This window comes from Macrotis lagotis, chromosome 5, assembly GCF_037893015.1.
Source record: "Macrotis lagotis isolate mMagLag1 chromosome 5, bilby.v1.9.chrom.fasta, whole genome shotgun sequence".
NCBI classification, from domain to species: domain Eukaryota; kingdom Metazoa; phylum Chordata; class Mammalia; order Peramelemorphia; family Peramelidae; genus Macrotis; species Macrotis lagotis.
Genome location: NC_133662.1, coordinates 137,893,079 through 137,920,109, shown reverse-complemented (window position 1 = coordinate 137,920,109; position 27,031 = coordinate 137,893,079). Strand labels below are relative to the sequence as shown.

At 33.6% G+C, this 27,031-nt stretch overlaps 1 protein-coding gene across 2 annotated transcripts in view; it reads left to right on the top strand.

The window, feature by feature from the left end:
- The window catches only part of ARHGAP18 (Rho GTPase activating protein 18), a 222,350-nt gene that overhangs the window by 89,129 nt on the left and 106,190 nt on the right, over positions 1-27,031 (top strand). The window contains exon 1 of one of the 2 annotated variants that reach the window (XM_074187563.1): positions 4,857-5,634. The exons of the other annotated variant lie outside the window; for it this stretch is intronic. The gene's annotated coding sequence lies outside the window, so the exon portion shown is untranslated. Of the gene's footprint in view, positions 1-4,856; positions 5,635-27,031 lie in introns of those variants that run through there. 2 annotated transcript variants of the gene reach the window in all.

Here is a 27,031-nt window from a genome sequence, read left to right as displayed (position 1 = left end):
AAAGTGAAGGGGGGGGTGGTGGTGGCTAGGTAGCAGCTAGGTGGCACAGTGGACAGAGCACCGGCCCTAGAGTCAGGAGTACCTGAGTTCAAATCCAGCCTCAGATACTTAATAATTACCTAGCTGTGTGGCCTTGGGCAAGCCACTTAACCCCATTGCCTTGCAAAAACCTAAAAAAAAGTGAAGGGGAAAAGACTATGAGTTTAATTTTGGACATTTTGAGTTTAAGATATTTATGGAAAATCAAGTTTGGGATGTCTAAAAGACAAGTGAAGATAACAGTTTGGAAATCAGGAGAGAATTTAGGATTGAATAAATCATTCTGAGAGTCATACCCAAAGAAATAATAAATAATTGAATCCATGTGAACTGATCAAATCACCAAGCAAAAAAAAATATATAGTGGGAGAAGAGAAAATGGCTCAGGACAGAACACTAAATGACATCCAACTCATGCTTAATAGTTGTGATCTAGAAAAAAATCAGTAAAAAAAAACTGAGGAGTGGTAGGAGAAAGTAAGAGAACCAGGAGAAAGCTCTGTCATTAAAATTGAATAAGAAGAAAGTTATCAGGGATAAGAGGATGGTTAATCATGACTAAAGTTTAGAAGAGTGAAGGAGGACTGAGGGAAAAAAATTAGATTTGGCAATTAAGATATTACTCATAACTTAGAAGGAAAGTCTCAACTGAATGATGATAGAAGCTAGATTGCAGAATTTCTTTTCATCTCTGAATTTCTTAGACCTAACAAACAATGGAATGTCTGGGTCAAAAATGTATGGATGTTTTATTCATTTTCTTTTTGTAATTTCACTTTGCATTTTCTAGTGGTTATAATAATTCCTAGATCTACCAATAATAGTACATTATTGCTTAGGTCCTCTGTGTGATTTTTGGCTGTTGTTAAGGGCCAGTGTTCTAAACATATAATGTGTAGATTAGTCTTGTTTACTTCCCCTTTTAAACACAAATACCATAAACTAGATATTAAACATTCAAAGAAATGAATTTATGTCTAACAAAATGGTATAATTGGTGAAATAAAATAGTGAGTGCACACTTTTATATTTTTATGTATGTGTGTATGTATATATATGTTGTATTTGTTTTCTGTTTCTTTCCTTGAATTGTGACTTTATTGTCTTTTTAAAATCTATTTTAATAGATAAAAGTAATTTTCCAATCCTTTAAATCACCTCTTTACTTATATGAAATGCATCCTTTATCATTTATGAGATATTTGTTGACACCATAATTCAATTTTTCTAAAATCATTCTGAAACTATTCAAATCCTATCTGAAAGCTGTTTCCTTAAATACAATTTTTTTTCTTTTTTAGACATCAAAATGTTTATTTATAAAAATGGCATTTTGTTTCATCCTTTGACAGATGATAAAACTCTCTACTCAATGCTTTTGTTGTTCCCTTTACCACTAAATTGTTCCCTATGACTCTAGCAATCTTTTTTTTTAGGTTTTTTTTTTTTTAGGATTTTGCAAGGCAGTGGGGTTAAGTGACTTGCCCAAGGCCACACAGCTAGGTAATTATTAAGTGTCTGAGGCCAGATGAGATTGAACTCAGGTACTCCTGACTCCAGGGCTGTGCTCTATCCACTGCACCCCCAGCTGCCCCTCTAACAGTATCTTAAAGGAAGATGAAGGAAGGGAACTGACTGAGAGGATAAGTGTATTAATATGTTGTATTCTAGGTTTTTTTTTTAAAAGAATGTTTTGCCTTTGCTATTGTAGAGATTTTATCACAGAATCTCTTTCTTCTTAAAATGTCATCCACTCCCTCTTCTCTGTCCTACAGATTCCTTCAGTACTTTGTTCAGGTACTACCTGTTAATTGAATACATCCCTACTCCCTTCCCATCCCTTCATTAGTCATTTTACCCTCTTCAAATCATTTTGTTCTCTTTATTATTACTTGTACTCCTGAACCTATATTATACTTATCTTTGTGCATTTTGTTTGTCTCCAATAGAATAAAACATTCCTTCCAGGAAGTAGTTTGTTTTCATCCCCAGGGTCTCATATACAGTAAAGTCTTAATATATATTTGCTAAATTAAACTGTATCCAAATACAGCAGGATATATAACAACATTTTTCTTCTTAAAGCCCACTTCTTTTTTTTGCTGCTTTTTTCCTTTCATTTCTCTTGGGAAACTGCTATTGCTTGTAATAGTGTATACAAAATTTATCTTTAATAATAATAATGACTAGGGGCAGCTAGGTGACACAGTGGATATAGCACCTGCTCAGGAGTCAGGAGTACCTGAGTTCAAATCCAGCCCCAGACACTTAATAATTACCTAGCTGTGTGGCCTTGGGCAAGCCACTTAACCCCATTGCCTTTCAAAAACCTAAACTAATACTAATGATGATGATAATGATGATGATGATGATATTAATGGTGGCTAATATAAAAATGTATGTTTATCTTTGGATACCAAGTAGCAACTCTGATTTATCACTCAGTAAAGCAACAGGTATTAAAGAATTCACAATATATCAGACACTACTCTTCTGAAAGATCACTTTAGGATATGCATCTTCTCATTTTAGCTTCAAAACAACCTTGTAATTCTACTATACTATCCCTGTTTTATAGATGCTATAACCAAAGCTCAGAGAGATGATGTGATTTGCCTATGTCACACTCTGTAAAAGTCAAGAGGCAGGTTTTAGATCTAGAGCTCCCTGTTTTCTAAATTTAGCACTCAAACTTCCTCTCCATATCTTACCTTCTCAATAAAAAGGAAGAAGGAATAACCAAAAGGGGGGAACTAGAAATTCATACAGGCCCTAATGTAGTCTTTGTAACCTTCAAAGGTAGCAGATAAATGTGTAAAAGAGGATTAAGATAGTGGGCACTATGATATTTTTTAAAAGGAAGCACTGTTTTCAAATCCACAGACTCCTTACTATTGTCAAGTAATAAAGGTAAATCTCAGAAATTTAGATAAAACATTTCTGTGACAAAAATGCCAGAAGATAGCAAGGGTTAAAAACAATCTTTGCAAAGGGAAGTATAACCAATTCTGCTAAAACCTCAGGACAATAGGAGATTTTGCCCTCATTTATAAAAAATGCCTTCTCTATGTAGATTATGCACATGATGGCCACATCCATTTCTATTTATTCAAGCAATCTACAAACTTTTCTTAAGTATACATTTTGGGCCCTACTGTTGAAAGACAGATGCCCAGGGGAACATTCTCTAGAGAAGACAACCATAAGTTGTCAAGATGACCAGAATCTGATCATCCTTTCAAAGATTATTTTTAAAATTGATTTATTACATTAATATGTGTGTATGTATGTGTATTTATATATAGAATAAAACAGATATTTTCATAACATACAATAAAAGATGGTTGTACATGATACTACATATCCACCATGAATAACTTGCTATTCCTTTCAAATAGATAACAAAATTATGTAAATTAACTTTTTTTCTCCTCCCCCCCCCACTCTTCTCCCCTACTGCCCTAGAGATAGCTATGAAAAGGCTCAAATAGGGATTCTTTCTCTGAATGTAGATAGTGCATCTTATTTTGTTTATGTGGGTAAGAGTCAAAATAACTAATTCACTCAAAGTCATTCTTAAAAACAATACTGTTATTAGTGTATACAATGTTTCTTTGGTTTCACTCATTTTGCTTCTCATTTCATTTGTTTCCATATTTTTCTAAGCTCATTGAGTTCATCATTGCTTATAACACAGTAGTATTTCATCACAATTATAGATCATTGTTTGGCCATTCCCCAACTGATGGACAGCTCTACAATTTGGAGTTCAAAGGGAATAGGTATTTTAATAACTCTTTGAGCATAATTCCAAATTGTCCTCTAAAGTGGTTGGATCAATTCACAAATTCCACCAATGATGAATCAGTGTTTCAATTTTTCCATATTCCCTCCTACATTTGTCACTTTCTCTTTGTATCATTTTTAACCATTCAGGTAGGTGTAAAATGTTATCTCAAGGTTGTTTTAATTGACATTTCTCTAATCAATAATAATTTAGACAAATTAGGACTAAAAATTATTTTATATGACTAAATTATTATGGTTTCTTTATTAGAAAACTTCTTATTCATGTCATTTGACCATTTATCAATTGAGGAATGATTTAATTCTTATAGATTTGACAAAGTTCTTTTTATTTTTTAGATATGAGACCTTTATCTGCTTTCCTTCTGCTCTTGGCTAAATTTGTATAATAACTTTTAAATTTCATCAAAATTATCTATTTTGTACTTTCTTTTATTTATATAAAAATTATTTACTTATCTATAAGTCTGATAAGTAATATGTTCTTCTAATTTTTCTTGTAACATCTCTCTTTATATCTAGGTCATTTATCTATTTTGACCTCATCTTGGTAAATGGTATAGGATACTGCCCTATGCCAAGTTTCTATCATTCTGCTTTCTAATTTTTCCAACAATTTTTACCAAATAATAAATTCTTATCCCCAAATCTTAAGTCTTCACATTTGTTAAATCCAAGGTTATTAATGTTTATTTGCTACTATAAATTGTAAGTATTTCATTGATCTACCTCTCTGTTTCTTTGGCTAATTCCTTATTATTATATTGGTTAATATCTGATACTGCTAAAACTCCTTTTACATTTTTTCATTCCTTTTTTAGTCTTGACTTTTTATTCTTTCAAATGAATTTTGTTACTATCTTTTCTAATTCAGTAAAATGATTTATTGTTAATTTAATTTGGGGTATTGTTAAATATATAAATTAGTTAAGGTAAAATTGTCATTTTTATTATGTTGGCCCTGCCTATTCATGAATAATTTACAATTTCTCCAATTATTTAAATCATGTTTTATTACTCATATAAATAGTTTTTTTAAAAATAACTTTTGTTATCTCCTATGCCAAAGAAAAGTCCATTGCTTTTGGTATTTAGGTTTTTGTAGAGATTCCATTTCACAAGTATTGGAGTAATAGTCTAAAGGCAGGGATTTATAGTGTGGTGATTCTGAAGTAGAATTCATTTCATTCATGATACTGCTTGAGTACTGTTGCTGCTGATTTGTTTCTTGGGTTCAGTTTTCTGGGAATGCAGGTTTTGGAAAGAAGATAGAGATTTACCAAAGTTACAGCATATTAAGAAAGGGATATAAAAGTTAGAAAGAGTTTAAAGAGAAGCGTCACATGGATTGCTAGCTGGCCCGCATTCAGCATGAGACTGGAATGTCAAAGAGAGTAAACCCTCTCCTCCTTCCCCTTAAGTTCTCTCCCTGAGTCCCTGGAAGGGGGTAGTGACCTGGGAGTGATCCAAGTCCCTCACTGGAGATTTTGCCTTTGGGGGAGGGGTCCCTTTTGGGTGGTTTTCCAGGACTTGTGCTCCTGGCTGCCCAGGAAAAGCAATGCAATCTAAGTTGAAGGTCAGGCCCAAATTAGATGATAAAGGAAGATTCCCTTTACTATGCAAACAAAAGATTTACAAAGTTTTTCTCCAACTGATCTCTACCCCCATGCCCACGTTTCTCTCCATCAGTGCTACATTAAATGAAGCCAGCAAACAAGAGTTTTAGACACTTAAGTCCTTTGGAGAAGGATGTGAGGGATGTGGAGAATGTGTACAGACTAAAGGCAGGTAAGGCCTCAGCCTCATTTATTGGACTTGTTATAAGTTGATTTTCATGTACCAAGAAGAAATTACCTTCTTTCTGTCACTATGAGGATTTTGCTATTGACATGATATACTATCTTTGGGCTTCTTCAGAACCCAAGTAATACTTCAAGTGACTTAGGAGATGATTATGGGTAAGAGTTATGGCCAAAGAACAAAGAGAAACTCATAGCAATCAAAGCAGGAGTTTACATCCAAAAAAAAATGTAGCAAAAGTGAATTCTAAGCCTTGTTCATAAGGAAACTGCTGCTGCTGAAACATTAAAATAGTCCCACCAAAGGGAACAGGAATCACAGAATCTCAAGAACCTCATGAGTCATCTCAAGTCCAATCTATCCCCGACCAAGCATCCCTTCTATGATTTGCCTAATGGGAAGTGATCCAGGTGCTCTGCTCAAAGACCTCAGGGGTCTGCCAGGCAAGCCATCCTACTAATGGTGAAGAGATCATTCCAGGTCTCAAGTCTTTTCCAATCTGCTCCACCTCCTCTGGATATGTATGACAATGACATTCTGAAGAATGTCACATGTGACTTCGGACTAAGGAAGAATGCAACAGCATTACCAACCCCACCTTTCTGGATACTTTGCTTTTTAATGAAGTCCATGATCACATTTGCTTTTGTTGATTGTCATGTCACTTTTTCTGATGGATCTTAAGCTTCATACTCTTAAAAGAGAAACCAAGGACCTGGATCATCTGCCCCTGCTCACTAGAGAGCTGGCTATATTTAAAGTTTACTGACATTTTTTTTCAAAAAAAATTACTAGGTCATTCAAACAAAAATTTTGTTTATATAATTCCTGGATTTCTTTTGGCAGTTATATTCCCATGATTTTATATTGTCTAGAATTATTTTAGGTGGGGCATCTTTTACTCTCTTCTTGCAGGGTTTTTGGTGTATGTGTGTGCTTTTTTGGAATGCTGATGAATTATGTGGATTTATTTTATCCTCCATACTTTGCTAAAATTATTGCTTCAACTAGTTTTTAGTTAGTTGAGTCTTTGGGATTTTCCAAGTTTATCACATCATCTGCAAAAAAGAGATAAATTTATCACCTCATCCCTTTTCTGATTCCATTTCTTTTTCTTCTCATGACCATTGCTAGGATTTCCAATACAATACTGAATAATATTGATGAGAGTGAGTATCCTTGTTTTGAACCTGAGTTTATTGGGAAGACTTGTAGTATATCCTCATTACAAATAATATCTGTCAGTTGGGTTAGATAAATGCTTTTTTTATCCACTTGAAAACTACCTTTATAGCAAAACTTTCAAGTGTTTTTTTTAATAGGATTATTGAACTTTATCAAAAGTCTTTTCTGAATCTATTGACATAAAAAACTTATTGATATGGAAAAATATGAGGTATTTATACATATTTGTGGTATTTCAGACTTTTTGAGGTATTTATATCTAAGTCAGGGAATAATAAATTGGGAAGTCAAGTGGGAAATGGGTTCTAGAGAGAAGATATTTGTAAATATGTAAATCAGAAAGCAGGATGTTTGCTCCTCTTTAGGTAAGTCAGAAACCAAAATATTTGTTTTTCTCTGACCTGGTCAAGACTGGTTTCAGCAGTTGCAGACATTTCTGATTTCAGTTATCTTTACTTAGCAAAGGATTACCGATATGCCAAGCAGCCCTAGGCATCAGGAATCCTCCTAATTGGCTAGTTGTGCTGTTCCATTGTTTGATTCCCCTGTGAAAGATTTAAACTCTAGCACATTTAATCAGTTAGTACACACATTACAGAGCCCATGTTCCCAAGGGGGATGCAAAAGATACACAAAATAATTTTGTGGGGAAATAAAAGCAGGGGGAACCAGGAAAAACCTCAAGTAGAAGATGGTGCTTGAATTGAGTCTTAAAGGAAACTAGAATGTCATGCAGTTAGAGGTGAGGAGGGAGAGCATTCAGATATTGCTGTACCCCAGGACCTCATCAAGTTAGCATCACTTTCTTTTCTCAACCCTAGATTGTGACCAAGGGCAAGAATTATTTTATGGTCAGAATTAGAAGTGTAAGCCATGTCTTTGAAAAAGATTAATTGATTTCAACTGACTGAACAAATATTTATCAAATATCTATTATGTGCAAACCATTTGAATGGAGTTCAGAGGAAAGAGAATATAGAATTGAGTAAGGTATATAGTTAAGAAGGTTGGTACTAAAATGATTGAAATGCTATTCATTTATTTATGAGGGTCAAACCCATGACCCTAACTTCAGTAGTATTCAACTTTAATTAAATTACTTTACTGGTCTTCGACTGAAATTATATTTAAAATATAGTACTTTTATAATATCATACTACTTAGGAAAGCAAGGCATCTGATCTCTTTTCCTAAGTTCATTGGGAGTCATTAAGGCTGGCTATCCAGGAAAGCATATTTGATTAAAAAGCATAATGCTCTTACTGATCTCTACTTGGCCTCATTGGCATTTTCAACCTTTCCTATCATGTACTTGCTTATAAATAATGGAGGAAAGGTAAAGGTGCTTTGTCAATTGCTAGACAATAATCCTTTGGGAAGGGATACACTTAACCTTATAAAGTTAAATCTAATGGCTCTCCAGTAACCCTGGGTGGGAGTTGTGATGACTGCTTGTTGTATCTTTTTCTATTTGTAAAACTTTAAAAAGGGTGACAATGATTTTCACTTTTGGGTAAGTAAACTTCTGGTTTTCAGAGGTAATTGAGTTTTTAACAAGATAGCCTCTAGAACAAAAGTACCTGTGATTCTAGCTGTTCATTGGTTTGAAAGCTTAGTTCATTTATCAAATATGAGAGAAATTCTCAGGTTACTCTGTAATCTCTACTATTCTTAGAGAGAACTATGTGACAAGAGCAGATGGAAAAGGGCATTATCTTATGAAAGAAGCAGTCCATCATCAGAGGGTAGACAAATTGTGAATGTTGGCAGACCAGGTTAGAAGGACTAAGCCTGCCAAAGACAACTCAGTCTTTTGAGAGAGTGGTTCATGTCATTAGAGGGCCTTGGTGGGAAAAAAATTAATTTATCCATGGACTACTCTCTTTATTATCATTTCCCATTATAACCTACTTGTCTTTCATTCTTGAAGAAGGCCATGATATCAGTGAGGGGGTGCTATGTTGCCACCAGCCTTACTTTCTCTTCTAGAGCCATCTGGATCCAGTGGCCAGATATAAATCAGGATAACTGGAGATGGCCTTGGATGCCAGGCAATCAAGGTAAAGTGACTTGCCCAGGGTCACATACCTAGTAAGTTTCAATGTCCTGTCCTCCTGACTCCAAGAACAAGTGCCTTATCCACTGTGCCAGCCAGTTTGCTTCATGCACTATAATTGCTAATAGAAAAATTGGTGTCAGACATGAATAGTCTAAGAGATTGTGTGTGTGTGTGTGTGTGTGTGTGTGTGTGTGTGTGTGTGTATGTTTATCTTTGATGAAATTATATTTTAGTATTATGACCTGTATGCTTCTTAGTTGGGCAGTGGGTTTCAGTTATGCTGTCTGGTGGAGAAACAACCTTAAGTTTTGAGATGGGGGTTTGAGCCAAAGGCTACATAATATGCCTGTGAAGTAACCATATACCATTATTGTTGGCATTTCTGATGCAAGGTTTGCAATAATATAAATGATATCAGAGTTCACATATTAATCTAGCTTGTGGGTAAAAGGGAAGGCATAAGGAAATGAAAATAAATACAATTCTGTATTTATAGGAGTGTGGAAAAAATGTTTTCAAGTGGCCACCAAAATGATTGATTCTATCTTTGATTTCATATCAGCAATAGGTTAGAGATAACTTGTCTTTTTTAGTGCTTGGATAGGTTTAGAGCCTTCTTTCTACAACCTGAGTCTAGGGTAGTAGCTTTAGGAAAACTCTTTACTTTTCTAACCTCAGTGATGATTCTCAATCTATTTTGAAAGTGCTAAAACTGAAAAAGAAGTAAACCAATGATTTCATTGGTATAAAAACTTCCAGAAGAAGGAAACTCCATTTAGCCAGAATTCAGGTTATTTCCCCCTCTGCAACTTAATAGTCTAGAGAGTTGCCCAAAAGATTGAGAAGATAAGTGATTTGCCAAAAATATGTCAGAGATAATTATTGAGTTCTAGGATTTTCTAGCTTGGGGACCAGCCCTCTATCTCCTATAAGCAGTGCCTCTCAGACTTGCTAAGATGAGTTACTTCAGAGTAAGAATCTTTTGTTATTCAGTTAATTCAGACATTTCAGTCAGGTTCCACTCTTCATGACCCCATTTGAGATTTTCTTGGCAAAGACACTGGAATGGTTTGCTCTTTACTTCTCCAGCTCACTTTATAGATGAGGCACTGAAGCACAGTTAGGTGACTTGACTAGGGTCACATAGCTAGAAAGAATCAGGTCAGATTTGAACTTAGGAAAATGAGTCTTTTTGAGTTCAGATCCTGGACTCTTTCCAATGGTTTAGTTTTCCCCAAATCCTTAGTATTCATTTTTTTAAAAAATTCCTTAGAGTTTTGTCTTTATTTATTTGGTATTAGTCTAACAAGCAAAGTAGCTATAGCAGACTAGAATTTCTTGGTCTTCCTTACAAATCTTGTGTATATACATGATCATCTTGATTGACTTTTTTTCACTATCTTGTGAATTATATGGCATTGTTTTTATATATGCAAAAGATTGAGTGAATCATAGTTCTCTAAGTATTTATAAAGTCCATTATGAGCTAGGCACACACACACACACAGTAGGTAGACACAATACTTGGGTAGGAAAAAGACTTAGTGATCAATGTATATGCTCAAATATTTGGATAGAGAAGTAGGGTTATGTAACTGAGAGAGCACCAAGCACCAGGCTTGAAAATAGAACACCTGAACCCTTTACTTAATGGCTGTGTGTCACTTTGAGCAAATCACTTGCCCTCTCTTAACCTGTTTCTCTACTTGTGAAATAAGGGAGTTGAAATAGGTAATCCCTAAGGGCTTTTCCAACTCTAAAATTCTATGACTCGGGTCTCATTAAATTGAATGAAGAGGATTTTTCAAGGTCTGATCCAGTTTTATAATTCTATGGATTTTAATGACCTTTAATGCAACACTTTGTGCATCTAGTTAGTTATTTTTTTTACTCAGGCTTAGAAAACATATTTCATACTTGTATTTAGCTTTAGAAACCACAAACATGTAACTATTAGCAGAGTTCCTTAGATTCCCTTACTCACCATTTCCCCCTACCACTTCCTTATCTCCACTGGTGGTTCTATTATCTTACTTCCTTCAGCCTCATGACATTTGAGTCATCTTTAAGACAACTTTTATCTTTTTTTTCTTGCCAACATAACTAGTCCATAACTAGTCTTGCTACTTTAAAAAAATTTTTTTTAACCTCAGATCCATTCCTTCTTTCCTACTAAAGATCTGGTCTCAGTGTCAAATAACTGATAATCACTTGGTTATTGATTTTCTGGTTCTAACTCACAAAAATTGCTTTCTCATCAGAAAAATTTAACCTTTCCAGATAATCTTTATCAATTTCATTCCCTAATTACTCAATATCATTTAAGGATCCCTAGCCAGGGTTTTACTAAGTCAAATTTTGAGTGGATGGAAATAACTCTTGAGCACATCTGTTGTTTGTCATTGTGCAAATAAAGGTAAACATGTTTAGCCTTAGGCTAAATTTTGAAGTAGGCTGTTCACTTTTCTAAATTCCCTTTTTGTTTTACTTTTTCCTGTTCCCTCAGGGACTTTTTGTAATTGAAACTTTTGATTTTTTTTTCTTGCTACCTTTTGTTTCCTTTTATAATTTTTTTTAACAGCTACCTCCTTCTATTTTTCTTTTATAAAAAAAACAAAAAAAGCATTTTATTGTAAGTGGTTACAATGACCATTCAAGTTAGTTTTCAATTTGTTTTTCTCCTTAGATTTTTTTAGTTTTTTTTTCAAGGTAAATGGAGTTAAGTGGCTTGCCCAAGGCTACAAAGCTAGGCAATTATTAAGTGCCCCGATTTGAACTCAGGTACTCCTGACTCCAGTGCTGCTGCTCTATCCACTGTACCACCTAGCTGCCCCCAAATATTTTTCATTCTTCATTCATTATTATTATTTATTCTGGTTAATAGTTGATAGTCAGTTGACCTTAAGTTGAATAGGATGGAACCAACCTGCTTTTTATATTTGACTGGGGTTCAATTTAATGGTTCTTTCAAACTTCTATAGCTCTAGATATAGAGATCTTAATGTCATGAGATTTGTTGTAAAATTTGGTTTTGGTTCACCTTGTCATATTTCAAGTCACACCTCAGACATATTCTGGCTATGGTTATTATTGATTCATTTCAGTTCTCTTTTTTTTGCCCCCATTGTGTTGTTTTCTTGGTAAAGATACTTTTCCCAGCTCATTTTACACACAAGGAACTGAAGGATCATAAAGCTAGTAAGTGTCTAAGACAGATTTGAACACATGACATGAATCAATCTTTCTGATTCCAAATCAGTACTCTATCTAATATACCACATAAGAGACCATGGCCAAGTCACCTTGTAGTAGAGGAAATATTGGACAGAGAAATATGTTTATGATTAACCTTATCCCTCTGCCTTTCCCTTAAATTCCCTTAAAATGTATATTATATTTTAGCTTTGATCTCCATCCCACTGGAGGTCATTGATTCACATATTTGCCCTTATTCCCATCCCAAGCTATTGAGATTAGATAAATGAATTTTCATAAAGTACCTGTCCCTAGCACAAGACAAGCTCCTCTCAACAAAGCAATTGATTCTTACCCCAGTCTGAAAGGATTAAGTCTTTCTGCTACTTTCCCTCATGTACATATCCCTAATTACCTTATCTTCCTGCCTCTTTAAAAGCACAACTTCTCTTGGATTTCCATCTCTCTTTGGGAACCAGTCTGCTCTTGGGGAGTATGATCTAAAATAAAATCTTATGTCCCTATACCTCTTATGTTCTGTGAATCTCCTAGAATCAGCCAAGTACAACACTGTAGTTATTTTTTACTTTTCCTTCTTTACAGCAAATCCCCTGCTGCTCCTGCTAACTTGTTTTTCCTTTCTTTCTTGTTCCTTCCTTCAGGGGATCAGTCATCTGCCTTTATTTTCTCAAACTTTTAGTTTCTGCTTATCACAGTAATATATAAATAAATCTTTTTTGTCTCAAAATTCTTCTAGGTCTAGAGTTGGTCTTTTAGGTGAATTCTTTCACACTCATTCCTTCCACCTCCCAAGCCTTTATCTGGTCACATTTTCTGGCCTAAGATCTCATTGCTCCAGAAAAGTCAGACAGATGAAATGCCTGTATTTACAATAATGAAATCACTGGTAGTAACTAAAAATATTTTTTAAGCATTTTTTCTTATAGTGCTGGTAGCCTTCTTGCATTGTTAACTCTTTAAAATTATTTTTTTCAATCCTTTGACATAGCACTTTACATTAAACACACAAATAACTCCTACAAAACACATTCCCTTGAACAAGTTGTACAAAATTACTTCATGGTACTGTTTCTTAGACTTTATTCATTTAGTGTATATGAATTATTACCTGGGGCTAATAATGCAATAATTCCTTTTAATAAGTCATAATAAATGATCAATTAGTCAATGATTAGAAGACTCTCAAGCTTTCTAAAGTTTTTTTCAATGTTGAGATAAAGTTTTTCTATTTTAAATCCCACAAATAAAATGGAAAGTAGAAATAGAAGGGAGAAGATTCATATAAAATAAGCAGATGGGTTTAGATGTTATCAAACCCACTGTTTTGTTTGTCTAGTTCCTTAGGGCTTCTCAATGCTATGTGCATTCAACAACTTATACTGGAAAATAAACCCTATCATTACACTGAGCTTGTCTTTCATTTTCTTTAGTCTTAATATTTCAGTCTATACTGAATGAGTGAGTGCTGTGCTAAGTTACCAAACTCACCTTCTCCAGAGCCATCTGGGTCTAGTGACCAAATATGAATCAAGTAGACTGGAGATGGCTCTGAATGCAAGACAATAAGGGTTCAGTGATTTAATTTGTCCAAGGTCACAACTTGCCCATCTCACTGAGTTGGTTGATCATAATGGTGTTAATTTGAGATAGATAACCTTATTACCATTGCCTCTCTGAGAATTTTCACTTGTAATTTCCCTTTGACAGAGTGAAACAAATGAATTAAATTTTCTAAGGCAAAGACTGACAAACTGTGAGTACAAACAGTGAAGGGAAACAATTGACCAAATTTTCTAAATTAGATTTAATTTGTAGCATTGGTGATAGACCTAATTGCAACTTTAGCTTGAACATTTTTCCCCTCATAATCTGATTTCCCAATGTTAGAAAGAATCTGAACTTGGAATGTTTGGTGCCTCCAAGAAATCCCAGATCATAGTTTTGCGTTTAAAGGTACAAACTAAAGCTCCTTTGTCAAGGATGCTAAAAGTTTGACAGGTCATATGTCAGAATTGGTTCTGACATGCCTTTGAATTTCTAAGTATCCTTGTTATGTGTTTACTATATTGTTTTGTATTTTCAGTTTACATAAAACTCAAGATTTTTCTGAGAGAGATATAGAAGGAAGTAGTATTTTCTGTTTCCATTTTTATTTATAGGGACATCTAGGTAGCATAGTAGATACAGTGCTAAACTTGGAGTCATGAATATCTAAGTTTAAATTCAACCTCAGACTTTTGCTTGCTATGTGACCCTGAGCAAGTCACTTAACCCTGTTTGTCTCAGTTTCCTCATTAGCAAAATGGGCTGGAGAAGGAAATGCTAAACTACTTCAGTGTCTTTGCCAAGAAAACTCCAAATGGGATCATGCAGAATCAATATTTTTTCCATTATGGCACTATATTCTCTATGATCCCTTGTAGCTCTAAAGATTCTATGACTGTGATTCCCTATTTATTATGTATTATATTGATTCAAACATGATATTTAGTTGAAATAGCACATTGTACTCCAGTTTAACACTTTATATTTCTCATCTGTACTTGTCTACCAATTTGTATAGTATTTGTGTATAAATTACTTATCACCTTAGGTAATTTATATGCTTCTTTAGGGCAGGAGAAGATCGTATTTATTTTTGCATTTACCATAACTAGTATTTTGGTTGTTGTTTCAGTCTGCCTGAATAGCTATGAACCCATTGGGGTTTTCTTGGCAAAGATGCTAGAGTGACTTGCCATTTCCTTCTCTAGCTTGATTTATAGATGAGGGAAACTGAAACAAAGAGGTTTAAGAAGATTAGCTTTGGGTCACACAGCTAGTAAATGTTTGAAGCCAGATTTGAACTCAGGAATATGAGTCTTCCTCCAGACCTGGTGCTCTGTCCACTGTGTCACCCAGCTATCCTATTTTATTATGAATAATTTCATATTAGGAAGTGTGATGATAGGTAGGAGAATGGATGGAATTGTGTCAAAAACAGTGAAGGAGCATAGGAAGACAAATAACTTAAGGTCATAGACAAGGCTGTGGTGTCTAGGTGGTTCAGTGGAATCAGGCCTTGGAGTCAGGAGGTGGGAATTACAATACCACCTCAGAAATTTGATACTTACTAGCTGTGTGTTCTTGGGCAAGTCACTTAATCTTGGTTGCCTCACATCCAGGGTCACTTCCAGTCATCCTGATTCATATCTTGCCACTGGACCCAGATGACTCTGGAGGAGAAAGTGAGTTTGTTGACTTAGCAGAGCACTCACTCAAATCCAATTCATGTATTTGTCTTGGCACTTCCCTTGATGTCATGTTCTTCAAGAATGAATGGCAAACATCTTCAAACTATGGTGGGAAATGATTATAAATTATAAATGATTATAATAAGCTCTGGCTTATTAAGAACATTTAAGGCTACTTTCATACCTATACCATCTATAACCCTAGTCTTGTTCTTATGATTCATGCCCCTGAAATTTAGCAGCTTAATCCAGAATACTACATAGGTACAGATAATCATTTGACCAACTTTTTGAATTCATTTCATACATTCCCTTTAATCATAGAAGAAATAATGATAATGATGATGATGATTAGTGTTTATACAGCAATTATTATGTATCAGGCACTGTTTTAAGCATTTCATAATTATTATTTCATTTAATCCTCAAATATTCCTGAGAGGTAAATGCAATTATTATTATTATTCTTGTTTTACAGATGAAAAAACTGAGGTAAACAGAGGTAAAATCATAAGGGTCATATAACCATCAAATGTCTATAGTTAGTGGTGAACTCTTATTTTCCTGACTCCAATCTAGCACTCCTCCACTGTACATCTCAGGCTTGTGTTTGTTGAATGAACCAGCTAAGGCAGTATGAATGCTTTTCTGAAATAGAATAATATAACATGGTACAATAATGAAAATGAAACTATATATATTCAACTGTTCAGAACATCTGAAGGTAAGTTAGTAGAAAGGAAGATGAGGTTTTCTCACTTATTAACCTTTTTCTCCAGAATATATGAACAGAAAACATAAACATGAAATTTGAAGCTGTCAGAGTTCTGTTTCTGTATTAAAAGTGCTTATAGGCCTTTATGTGATCTTATATTATTCTTGGTCTTTGGGTATTAAGTCATTTTGCCTGTGAAGACTTTTTTTTTTCAAAAAATGCTGATATTACCTTAAAAACCAAGGAAAATCTATGCTTAATGAAATGAAATGCAATTTTTATCTTCTTTGGGAGACTAAAGATTGGATTCTGCTTTTCTAGATAAATGTCTCTTTGAATATATAAAACCTAAAGTTAGAAGAATTGGGTTGGTACTGAGTAGCTTTTAATTCTTTGCATTTAGATTATATGTGTCAAAATTTAATCCCTGGAAAGTTTCATTTTGTTACTTAACACCCTAGAAACATTTGCAAATGACCAAAAATGCTTATGAATATTTTAGCATATTTTTATGATTTTAATTAGATAAGATGATTTAGATAGCTCATGACATGGACATTTAAAAATGAAAATTAGAATAAAAAATGAAAAATGGAACAGATTTGTCAGTTATTTTTATCAATGAACCTCCATATTTGTATTCTTAACTTTTATGCTTAGTACTATTAAGTACATGTGTAACCAAACAAAACGAAAGGGAAGAACATTTATACTAGATATAAGTATTCATAGAAGAGAATTGTATTTCAAATTTTTGAAGTCATTGAACCATTGATTTCAAGACATTAAAAGGAGAGTAGGATACCAAGTATTTTGGGGTAAAACTTATGCCTGCTAGTACTACCAAAAAGATCAAGAGAAGAAAATTTCCTAATCCATGACCCAGCTAATTTCTTTCTTATCTCTTCATGAGAATAATTAATATATTTTATCAAAGTCATCCTTGATGGTAGTGTGATAAGGAAAGAGGTTTCTGAAAAAATATTTTATTAGCATATTACACTTGAAATCATATTCAGTTGTCCTGAGAACACAGAGAATACAAAATCCCCCCCACCTGTTTATTTATTGATTCCTTTTTAAAAAAGGATTATAAAGTGGTAAAGTAAACTGCAAACTTAAAGGTTTTCTCTGAAAAGGTATTCAGGTTAAAATTTTGCAGGATTCCTTATTGTATGTAACAAAAGAGATAACATAGCTCAGAGATTCTCTAAATAGCATTGTCAAGTAAGATACAAAGCAGAAAGTTGGAGTTGAATATTTTTACCAAAGGTGTTTGACACTGTCATCATAGATTTTTATCCCATAGTCCAAATGGAAGACCCATTCTTTATTGATTGGGGTTATTAGCCTAGTGTCTATGAATTAATTTTTTAAAAATTGATAATTATTTCTATAAACTTATCTTTATTTTATTTTATGCATTAAAACATATTTACTTAAGAAAAGATTCTTAGGATTCCAACTACTAAAAATGTCCATCATGCAAGAAAATTTAAAGAATTCTTTCTATAGAATATACGGTATATTCTTCCATCGGTTATTATTTACAGGTGACATTGCTCTGATTACATTAAAAGCATGAGTATTTTAAAATCTCTTTAATAAAGACCTCAATCACAACCATAACAATTGGGTCTAATAAACTCCTCAGGGAAACAAGAGCAAGGAATACCTATTTTTTCAAACTCTGATTTTGTATATTGATAACTCAATAAGGTCCATCAGCAACTATATGACTGTATATGGAAAATGGCTTAGGCCCAAAATTTAATGGTCAGAAGAAAATGATCTTTGTTGAATCTGGATAATTGTACAGAACTTTCCATTATTCCAATCAGCTTGCTAAAGCAAAATTCACATCATCTTAACATCAGTAATCTAATGGTCATGCTATAATGTTATGAATAATGGAATACAGATTGATTCAATATACCAAATATATAAAGATTGCAACAAAGATTCAGAGTTATAGGTGACTCATAGGACAATGGAATGATAAAAAGTAGGTGTTAGTGGACTGCAACATCATAACAATGAGGAAATATGTCATGATGTTACAATCTAGGATTTGTCTTATTGGAATTGGAGGTTGGATTGGTCATATAACAAGAGCAGGCAATAACAGTTGATGGACAGTTCTGTGACATAATGCTTTCCATGTAATCTTAAAGGATCTAGTGAAATTATGTTCAGGACTTTGGGCCCCCTCTATTTTTGAGAAGAAACTATAAGAGTCATGCCAGATGAATTATGAATGTATTGTGAGATACACTGAATGAGGAAATATACTTTGTTGAGACTTCAGTGAAGAAGTAACTCAGAATGACTATTGGACTAGTTTAGTTTAAAAAAATGCATAATATTCAAACAGTAATTACTGAAACTAAATTGATTTTTAATGAGCCTTCTTACCTTCTGTTACTTAGGAAAGACATTTGTTTTTATACTAGTTTCTTTACAAGGTTGCTGATTAAATCATAGTCCTTAACAAAAGAAATCCCTTTCAGTTCTTTGCAAATAGTAGTCCCTTAATAAGAATTTAGATCCTGGGTAAATCAAACTAGAATATTTCCTCCATCTTTGGGGTTTGTTATTTAGGTTGTTATCTTTTGGTTCTTTCCATGTCTTTTGTCTTACCTTGTCTCCATCCACAGCCTTATCTTAGAAAGAATTCATTTTATGAATATTTGCAATTATTTTTAGGTTTTTGCTAGGCAGTGAGGTTAAGTGACTTGCCCAAGGTCAGATGACTAGGTAATGAGTTCAAATTTGAATTCAGGGACTCCTGACTCCAGGGCAGGTGTTCTATTCACTGTGCCACCTACCTACTGGGAATATTTGCATTTTACCAGAAGTTATTCAGCTTTTCATTTTGGATTTATGAGTAGACAGAGGTAAGTCTTAGGCTTTCAGGCTTACCCTATATCACCTTTGTCTTAGGGATTCCTGGGAACTGGTCCAATTTTGGATTCTTTCTTTACTTAATGTAATAAAAAGGATAAACAGAAGACAAATTTTTGTTTCTGAGCTTAATTGCCCTATATAGCTTCACAGTTATAGAACATTCCATGAGCTCTGTGAGCATTCAGGGGTGATGAGGCTATCATTGATCCTTTTGGGGATTTCTCAGAAGCAAATCTGCTTGGTTAGAGATTTTATTTGGGATTGGTCCTTCTATTTTTCCTTCCTAGTTAACTGCTCCCTTTCTCTAGCCTTGCTTTACAGAGGATTAGAAAGGAAGAAAGGATGAAGAATGAAGAGAAGAATCTTCTTGTTCATTGTGTTTTTGCCCAAAAAATTTGACCTGAAAAATTAATTTAGTTTGAGAAAATAAATACTTTTCATAGAAAATAACACAAATCATTCTAAACCAGAGAGATTTCATTTTAAGATAATACTTGGAATTTTTTTCAAATTTGACTTTTGAGACCAATAACAATGATTGTTATTCATCAGAAATGGGAGATGGTGGGTCTTTTAAAGGAGAAATTAAGATTCTGATAATAACTGTTCCCTCCAAAAGGTTTTTAGAATTTTATTTTTTAAAAAATTAACACAAATCAACTTCTTTCCTCACCTCCCCCTCTCATAAGGAAAAAAAATATACCTTCTAATTAATACATATAGTCAAACAAAACATTTCCATATTGGTTATGTTTTAAAAACTGCACTCAAGAGTTCATCATCTCTCTTAGGAGGTGGCTAGTAATTTTCATCATGGGTTTTCTGAGAATTACCTGAGAATAGCCTTTGTCCATTTTCAAATAAGATGGCTTTCTTTTTAGTTTGAATCAATCTTAATATACATGGAAAATGAGATCTTATTAAAGAAAGTTGTTGCAAATTTTTTTTCTGGTTGTTTCCTTTTTAATTTTAACTGCATTTGTTTTGTTATTGTAAAATTTTTTAATTTATCTTTGATGCTTCCCTTCTTTGGTCTTGAACATTTTCCCTATACATAGATTTTTTCTTCCTTGTTACTAAATCATTAAGGATGTCACTCTATGTCTAAATCATGTACTCATTTGGAACTTGTGAGATGTTGATCTATGTCTAATTTTGTCAAATTGCTTTCCATTCCTGCTTTTTTCTACCAGTTTTTGTTGAATAATCAGTGTTTTTCACAGTAGTTAGGGTGTTTACATTCATCAAACACTAAATTATTGTCTTCATTTATCTATTTTTTAATGGAAACTTTGACAAAGTCACTCCTTTGTGGAGAAAATGGAATGATATGAACTATGGTTGATTATACAATTAGGTATAGATTCTGAACTCTTCGAAAGGTTGGATCCATATTATAAGAGTCATTAATTGAATGTTTTTATGTCAACCTGGGAAAAAAATATCCTTTTGTACTGGCTATGATTGATGTGTTCTTTTAACATTTTGGTCAGAGATTTTGATGAAAGCATAGATGGGTGTTTAGTACACTTGTAGGGGACACAAAGCTAGGGAGGTAGGAGCTAACACAGTGGGCCAATATTTAAAAAAGATACCTCTAGGCTTTAGTGTTGGATGAAACTTAATAAACTGATATTTAATTTGGATAAATGTGAAGTTTTATGTTTTGGTTAAACATCTTGGTTTTTTAAAGTGGATTAACTGCTCAAATTGATTCAAAAAAATGTGAAGATAGGAAGTTAATGGAATTTAAGGTTACATTAAGGAAGGCACAGTTTTCAGGACAGGGGAAAATGATAGCTGTGTTGTATTTTGCAGAGAAATCAATCAACTAACCTTTTTTTTTTAAGTCATTACTTTGTTAGGCATTTGAATGAAAACTGAAACAGTCCCTGCCTTGATGGAACCTGCATTCTTTTAGAGGTGGCAATTATAGCTTTTTATACAAAGGACAATTTACATAAAATAAATCCAAAAATAAATCTAGGTACTAAGTGCAGAGAAGACCAGGAAAGATATGTTGAAAGTTATATCTGAACTAAAATTTGAAGGAAATTAGGAATTCAAAAGGTGGAGGGTGAGGAGGAAGTTCATTTCAAGTATGGAGAAACAGTCTTGTGCAAAGGTTCTGAGATGAGACAAAGAATACTGTGTTTGAGGGAGAGTAAAAAGGACAGTTTGGCTGGAATGTATAGTGTGTGAAGGTTGGATGGAATCACATTATGAAAAGTTTTCAGTGCCAAACCAGAGACCTTTTTTTTTTTTTAATATTGGAGGTAATAGCTTCTGGCATTTATGAAGTAGAGGAATACCATGATCAAATCCTGAACTAAAATTTAAGAATATCTCTTTGGTAGCTGAGTGGAAGATTTAAAGAATTCAGATCACATTTGGAGAACTGGATTCATTTCTTCGCTCCACAGTTGATTAAGTTTTCAAAATTAAGGCAATGGGGTTTAAGTGACTTGCCTGAGATCACACAACTAGGCAATTATTAAGTGTCTGAGGCTGGATTTGAACTCAGGTCCTCCTGACTCCAGGGTTGGTGCTCTATCCACTGTGCCACCTAGCTGCCTCCTTCACTGTGCAGCTGTAAAGGATACTGATAAAACTTGAGAATGCATGAAAATTTACCAACAGGATTATGAAGGACTTTATTAAATTTCAGGCTATAGGAAGATCAGCTAAAGGATATAGTCATATTTAGCCTGAAAAAAAAGAGCAGACCTGAAGGCATGCTAATTTTATTTGAATTTTTAAGGGTCTTCACTTAGAAAAGCAGTTTGGACTCTCAAAGTGGAAGTCTCAAAGGTAGATACTAGCTTTGATGGAAGGACAACATTAACAATTATTGTTACTGAAAAATGGAATGGGAGGATGAGATTCTTCAGGTTAATGGGCAGTCTAGATGGCCTGAGATTCCTGGATTTCATATGAGATTCATATGTTAATATTTCATTCATTATTCAGTATTTTAATATTATTATTAATATATAATATAATATATAATAATTAATATTCCCATTCTAGTAGCTAGATACTTACTGTATGACACTAGGCAAGTCACTTAATTGTTTGCCTCAGCTTCTTCAGCTATAAAATAAGCCAGAGAAGGAAATGACAAAGCACTCTAATATCTTTGCCAAGAAAACCCCAAATGGGATCCTGAAGAATTTGACATGCCAGAACATCAATATTTCCATTTAATAGATAGCACAGTGCTGGACCTGAATCAAGAACTCATCTTCCTGAGTTCAAACCTGTCCTCATATACTTAATTAGCTTTGTATATCCTGGGTAAATAGTTTCACCCTATTTGCCTCAGTTTCTCATCTGTAAAATGAGCTAGAGAAGGAAATGGCAAACCCTGCCAGTATATTTGCCAACAGTATATTTGCCAAGAAAACTTCTTTGGGGTCAAGATAAGACTGAAATGAACTCAATAACAACAATTCTGAAAACAAGAGACAAGATTCATTCATGATCACTTTAAAACTGTTTAAAGGTTAGGAGTGGATTTAAATGTTTAAATTTCTCTCCTGAGAAATAAAGTAACTTGCCTAAACACACACACAGCTAAGTTTTCCATGTACTACTAAAATCGTATTTTAAATTTTTATCTATTTATAATGTTTTTTCTTTATCCTTTTGAAAATATTTTAAGCAATCTAAATTTAGGAAATTGTATTTGAATGTAATCTTTTTTTTTCCAATCAGAGTCAAGTGATACTAGAAAATGGTAATGAGGAATCATAGCTTATTTTTTTTTAGTTATCAAACATTTATTTTTCTGACTTCCTCACTAAAAATATAAACCTCTGTAACAACTATGCATAGTCAAGGAAAATATATCCATATTGATTATTTCTAAAATGTAAGTCATTCATTCTATATATTTAGTTATCACATTACTGTCAGGGCTGTGGCAGTATTTTTTAAATATTTCTACATTTCTCTTATGACACAATAGAATTCCAGTACATCCATAAACATGCCTTAATTATTTTGCCATTACTCTATTGATGGACACTCCCTCTAGTTTCTAGCTCTTTACCCTTCAAAAATAACTTTTAAATATTATTGTTCAGGGAAAAACTTTTTCTTTGTTAATAGCTTTTCATATGTCATTGTTTGGCATCAATTCTTATTTTTTCTTATCTACCTTGAACAAGGCAACATTCAACAGAATTGTCATTGATTATCTAACCTTCTACTCTTTTTTTTTAAGGTTTTTGTAAGGCAATGGGGTTAAGAGGCTTGCCCAAGGTCACACAGCTAGGTAATTATTAAGTGTCTGAGGTCGGATTTGAACTCAGGTTCTCCTGACTCCAGGGCTGGTACTCTATCCACTGCGCCACCTAGCTGCCCCACTATTCTTCTTCTGAAACATTTAGTTGCTGAAAATATATTGTAAGAAGTTGATTTTGTAAGGATTAGTGAAAACGGTAGAGTTTTCAATTTTTGTTGTGTGATCACAGAACTAGAATTCTTTTTTGTTTGGGTAATCATTAGTGATTAGCTAGTCTCAAATCTTTTATGGAAACTGAGGCTCAGTAGGGTAAAATTACTTGCCCACCATCTCAGTGAAGGGAATTGTCAATACCTATTAAGTCACAGGCCCAGTTCTTCTCTTAATCCTCCCCCCCACATTAAGTCAACTATAATTCTTATTATTATGACTGTCAAGTAAAAAAAGTAAACTATGAGAAGTTTAGCTTGATAGATAGCTTGATAGAATTGGAGAGACCATTGAAATTAGAGGTAACAGGGCTAATCAATTAACAATAAACAACTTTATTTTCAGTAAATCTCAAAGCTCTTTAAACCAGAACTAAAAATAATTAGCAATACAAGATAGTGAAATAATAATTGTCATTATTATTATTATGTCACACTAAAATTCTCTGGTTTTTTGGTTACTGGCAAAACTATTACTAGAAGGAAGAACTCTGGCCTCCAGACTCTGGCCTTCTTTCATCAAACCTATCTGCCTCTTCGACTGTGAATTAATATTTACTGAGTGTATTTCATCTTAATAGGTACCATGAAACTATAGTTCTGTGCTATTAATCTAATCTTCACAGGGCAGAAATATGTTATATTTGTTGTGAACTTGACATATCAGAGGAGAGATTACTGTTCCATTCTAGTTACTGTTGGGGGAAAGCACTTTTGTTAGCAGCCCTGTGTTTTAGATATCTAGGTTAGTTAAAGAAGTAGGAAGTCAAAAACACTACGAATTTGAAAATTTTGTGGCAAAGGGAACTTGTGATTAGTGTAGAAATTGTACTCTAAAACAACTGATGCCCTATTTTGATCATATTTACGATAACTTGGTCCTTTCTGGCTCTTCATGACTCCATTTGTAGTTTTCTTGGCAAAGATACTGGAGTGGTTTTCTTTTCCTGCTCATTTTGCAGACGAGGAAACTAAGACAGTGACTTGCCCATCTAGTAAGTATCTGAGGTCAAGTTTGAACTCAGTAAGATGAGTCTTGCAGGTTCCAAACCCAGCACTTTATGCATTGTGTCACCTAGCTACTCCCTTTAGTCACTTGGAGATTGGTAGTCCAGTTAACAAATTTACAATTTGGATGTAGGCTCTGAGATCATCTACTCTACTACTATGTTTTATATTTGACCTCAAATAGGAAAAATGACTTTTCCAAGGTCAAACCAACAATTTAGTGCCAAAGTTGGAAATAGAACTCACTTCTCCTGATTAATAGTGTAGTGTTGTTACCCCTAGAGCATACTCTGTTTTTTTTTTCAATTTTTTTTATTTATTCAAGGCAATAAGGTTAAGTGACTTGGCCAGGGTCACACAGCTAGGCAATTAAGAGTCTGAGGCAGATTTGAATTCAGGTCCTCCTGACTCCAGGGCCAGTGCTCTATCCACTGCACTACCCAGATGCCCCTGGACTAACAATTCTTTTTTTTCACAGCTCAAAATGTTGATGTATTTTTTAAAATCTAAATAATATTTTATATATTTTCAAATTACATATAAAGATAGGTTTTTTAAAGGTTTTATTTATTTTGAGTTTTACAATTTTCCCCTAATTTTGCTTCCCTCTCCCCCATCCCCACAGAAGGCAGTTTGTTAGTCTTTACATAGTTTCCATGATATACATTGATCTAAGTTGAATGTGATAAGAGAGAAATCATATCCTTAAGGAAGAAAAATAAAGTATAGGAGACAGAAAAATTACATAAAAATAGTTTTTTCCCCTAAATCCTAAATTAAAGGTTATAGTCTTTGGTCTTTGTTTAAACTCCACAATTCTTTCTCTGGATACAGATGTTATTCTCCATTGCAGACAGCCCAAAATTCCCTGGTTGTTGCAATGATGGAATGAGTAAGTCCATCAAGGTTGATCATCACCCCTCTGTCACCATCAGGGTGAACAGTGTTTCTCTGGTTCTACTCATCTCTGGACCAATTCTTGTGAAACTCATCTTGCAGAATTGATGTTGAGGCTACAGTGAAAGAATGTATATATGTTGTTTTGTACTTTAAAAATTCTCTTCATACATGACAATTATTTCACTGTCCTGTATTACTAATTATTTTTTGCTTGGGTTTTTAAAAACATGAAATATCTTTGAGATTTACTGAAAATAAAGTTGTTTATTATTAATTAATTATCTCTGTTATCTCTCATTCCCATGGTCTGCTCTCTAATTCAAACAAACTAAACTTCTCAGAGTTTAGTTTTTTATTTGACAGCCATAGTAAAAAGAATTACAGTCTTTGTCTTGAGTGTTGAAAGAAATTAAGAGAACTGGACCTGTGACTTAATAGGTATTAATAATTCTCTTCTATGGAAAATCCCTTACCATTGCAGATCTTTACCTTTTCTGTGGCTGTTTTACAAGTAGGGAAGATCCTTGATCCCAGGTGTTGCTGTCTTCAAGACAGACTTTCTCTTATCCTAATCTGTCTCTTGTTTGGAGAAATAAGATTTTCAGAAAACAGTTAACAGTGGAATAGGTTTTAAGATGATCTTTAATTTTCCCAATGGAAGAGACAAAAAGTTCACATAAGATTTTAGAAAACTCAGAAATCAGATTAGTGACATTGTATTACCTTGTTATCTTCCTGAGAAATATTTTTTTTTTTGTAGAGAGCACATCAGTTTAGAAGATGAGAGAATGAAATCTGAACTCAGGGTCTTTGAATACTTTAGAAGTTTGTAACTGTATGGTTTGAGAAAATCCTCTTTTCTCTTTTCTTCATTCCAATGTGATGCTCCATAAAGTAGAACATAAAATATTCTCTAAAGGATGTCATGTTTAATTAACTTTTCAAGGCCTGTAGAACCCTTTAAGGTAATGTCTGTATACTGAGAGGATCTAAATTGGTTGATGACCTGGATTTAGACTAAGGCTCTCCCCATTCAGAGTGATCTCCCAAGGCTTCTAAATTGGTAATAAATGAAGAGGAAAGAGAAAAGTAGTAAACAAAAATAGACAAAAGGAAGTAAATTAAGTGCCTATGTTATCTAAGCCATATACTAAATCATTTGAACCTGGCAAAAACAGAATTCGTAGTATTGTAGTATTTTTGAGACTGTGAGAATCAGTGCTGATTCTTCTGTGAATTTGCATGGTTTATGTGTAAAATTTATAAATAAGTGATTAAAGTTCTAAAAGTAATTTTTTCCTAGTCTTCCCTCCATGTGTGAAGTATAGACCAAAAATACTTGGTTAAATTAGGTAGTTTTGAAAATTTAAATATATCTATCCTCTTCTATTAGGTAAATACCTTTTATGACCTTAGCATAGTAGATAAAGAATTTATATATATATATATATATATGTACATATATATATATATATATATATATATATATATATGAGAGAGATTTGTATCCTTTTTTTAAAAATGTAAGGCAAATATTTTCTTGGGAGAAAATGAATTCATCAACAGTAAAAGCTGAAATTATGTGTCCCGCAAGAACAATAGCTTTCATTTTCAAATATTTAAGGCACAAAACAATTAAGATATGAGAGGTTCTAGGGGGCAGCTAGGTGGCACCATGGATAGAATATCAGTCCTGGAGTCAGG